General features: G+C 64.0%; 1 long non-coding RNA gene across 2 annotated transcripts in view; it reads right to left on the reverse strand.

Moving 5' to 3' along the window:
- Nucleotides 1–2,542, reverse strand: part of LOC144241850 (uncharacterized) — a 9,319-nt gene extending 6,777 nt beyond the window's left edge. For both annotated transcript variants that reach the window (XR_013338212.1, XR_013338211.1), the window contains exons 1-2: nucleotides 2,048–2,542; nucleotides 1,416–1,606 (exon numbers count right to left, since the gene is read on the reverse strand). This is a non-coding gene — a long non-coding RNA (uncharacterized LOC144241850). The remainder of the gene's footprint in view (nucleotides 1–1,415; nucleotides 1,607–2,047) is intronic.
- Nucleotides 2,543–2,961: the final 419 nt, after the last annotated feature.

Below are 2,961 nucleotides of genomic sequence, written 5' to 3' on the forward strand. Positions count from 1 at the left end.
CTTTGCTTTGGTCTTCCTGCCCCTCCCCTGCCCACCCTCCCCTCCCTCCCACCTCCTGCAACCTCCACGTACACCCAACCGCGGGAGCCTCTCTCTGCCCCTTGTCTGCACCTCAGCAGGCTCAGAGAGGACAGTGACAGGTGGGCAGACGGGCTTCAAATTCCCCATATTCAAGTTCCGATCGAGGGAACCCAGGCACACAGTGCTCCTTCCTGACTCTGTGCCTTTGCACATGCTGTTCCCTCTCTCTCTGAAACTCCTCCAGCCCCGCCCTGCCCTGCCTCTGCCGTGTCTCCTGGCGATTCCTACTCATCTGCAGCCCGGGAGCCCTCGTGAAGTGGTACAGGCGGAACTGGTGCTCTGTGCCCCGTTCTGTCCGTCACAGCCAGGATCTTACCGCAGTCCACAAACATCTGCAAAATGGGTGCTGCACGGGTTCCCCTCACCCGTCTCACCCCACCTCCCCAAAGCCACACCGGGCTGGGAAGGCATCCTTGAGGCGTTGCATGTTGAAGCAAGGAATTCTTTCCTTCCCAAGCCGTCAGAGCCCCAGAAGGCACCGGGGTCAGAGGGATCTGCTGAAATCTTAATGGCCACACCACACCCCAGCTTAAAACCCATGCATGACTGCTCAGTGCTGCTGCGCTAAAATCCCAAGGTCTGTGTGTCCCTCCCCCCGCCATGCTTCGTGGGACTCAGTCTCTGCCCCGGGCCCCCACCTCATTTTTCTTTCAAGGGAGCCAGAGTCCTCCCAGGGTCCAGGCTAAGTGCTTAGCGCACTGTCTTTCCTGCCCCCTACCCATTCCCTGGCACCACGCGGGTCTGTCAGTGGCTCCTTCTCAGGGAATCTCTGGCCAGTGGAGACATGTCCCTCCCCTTAGTTCTGTGGCACAGATCATCTCCTGTAGGTATGTCATTCCCGCGGGGCAGGGCTGTGTCTGCGTCACCCCGGACACGTCCCGAGGCCAGCTCAGAGTAGGCGCTGAATGAATGAAGGAATCTGGAAAATGTGAGGCAGTGCTCACCCTTCAGGTTTAGGGTAAACAGACAAACTGAGTCAGGTGAGGACATGAGGACCCTAACCAGCCAGAAGCCAAAAAGCCAAGGGGTTAAGTTAAGAATGGACCCAGCCTCGGACCTAGCCCCGGACTGTGACACCAGGACGGAGCTCTGCCCCTCGTCCTCAACCCTCTTCCAGGCCCTCAGATGAGATCCCCGACAGAGACGACAGAGATGGCTCTGGCAGTGCCGGGTCACCAGGACCCCTTCCCCCCACTGCTGGGCGGGGTGCTTCCCCCAAACCAGCAGACGATATGCTAATTGCCAGGCTCAGAGCTGGGAGAATAATGGACCACTCACCACAAACCTGCAGAGTGGCTGGGTGGGGTTCCCTTGGGAAACCAGGGTGCTCCTACCTGAAGAAGAGTGGATGCCAGAGGAGGACCCGTCGAGATGAACCCAGTGGAGTGGGAGCAGCCCTCAGGCCCAGGGGGTCCCGCCCTGGAAAGCTCTCACAGGTCACTGAGCCCAGTGCGGCTGCACAAGATCTCGCGGCTGAAGACTCGGTGTCCCTCCGTGCTCCAGCTCAGGCAGCAGGGATGGGGACCTGCGGAAAGGAACGTCAGGAGTAGCCCCCCCCCCCCGTGTGGCCAGGGCATTGAACAAGGGACCCACTCCCTTAGTCACTTAGAGAGAAGGCTTCCCGGATAAGGTGGGCCTCTCCGCCTCCAAGAGCGCGGGGGTGGGGAGGGGACGGGGAGATAAGGGGGAACCACATGCACGGGAACCAGCACTGGAAGTCAGGCCCCCGGTCACGGTACTGCCTGACCCCATTTGCTCCCTGTAGAATGGGTCAACAGTCCTTCCCCCCACATGGCCGGGGGCAGGTGAAGGGGAGGAGTTTGCGAGGCCAGGAGGCCAAGGTTTGAAAAGCAATGGGATTAATCCTCCCTATCAGGATGCCAGGGCAGGGTTCAAAGTTCCTACTTAATCTCCTGGGGTGGGAGGAGGGGGGGCGCACGCTCAATGGGCTGCGGGAGACGGATACCTGCGGGTCCCCGTAGGCGCGGAGCCTGAGGTCCACGGACTGCGCCTGCGCACACGACACCCTCCCGGGCAAGCCAAGGGGGCGTCAAAACCCGCTGCCCGGTCCCTCGGCTGTGCAGGGCACGTGGCATTGTCCCCCAGGCCAGGCCGGAGCAGGTGCCGCGATGGCGGGCATCCTTGCGGAGGAAACCCCCTGGTGGGGGCGGGGTGGGGCTGACCGAGGACGCCCGGGCCTGGGTTCCCGGGCCGCGGAGGCCGCTGAGCCACCCCGAGCCTCCCTCTCCTCCGAGGAGACCCGGGATGGTAACGACACCTGCTGCGCCTGTCCCCGCGCTAGTGGCTCTGGGGGCGGAGTCCAGGCCCAGAAATCTTTGGGGATTTGTTTCGTTTCGTTTTGTTGTGTTTTCCGAGCTTTCTCCCGCGACTGCAGCTGTTAGTGCGGGGCCGCAGAGCGCCCTCGCCAGGCCCGCCGCGCCGGGTCGGCCCATTTCCCCGACGCAGGAGCCGAGGCTCGGGGCGGGGGTGGGGGCGACAGGCGTGCGCCCGCGGCGCGCTGGGGACCCGGTGGCGGGGAGGGAGCCCTGCGGCTTCCGATTTCTCCCCGCCCCCTCCCCCCTCAGCTCCGCACACACGTTCTTCCGCGGGGCCTCCCGGGCCTGGTTTCAGGGGCCCTCGGCGTGTCCCGGTGGGGGTCCGTCAGCACCTGGCGGGGTTAGCTAGCCCCGGGCCGCCCGATGGATCGGCCAGGAGGGCCTCGGAGTGGGGCGCGGGTCCCTGGGCCAGTCGCCCCTCCAGGCCACGCCTCTGCCCTCCTCCCAGCTCCCGCTCGCGGAGGAGCGCAGCTCCGCTTCCTGTTCCGTCGGGGAAACTGAGGCCCAGAGAGGTTACGTTGCTTTTCAAGCGCAGCCAGCGGGC

Source organism: Crocuta crocuta, unplaced genomic scaffold (genome assembly GCF_008692635.1).
Source record: "Crocuta crocuta isolate KB4526 unplaced genomic scaffold, BGI_CrCroc_1.0 scaffold8, whole genome shotgun sequence".
NCBI classification, from domain to species: Eukaryota; Metazoa; Chordata; class Mammalia; order Carnivora; family Hyaenidae; genus Crocuta; species Crocuta crocuta.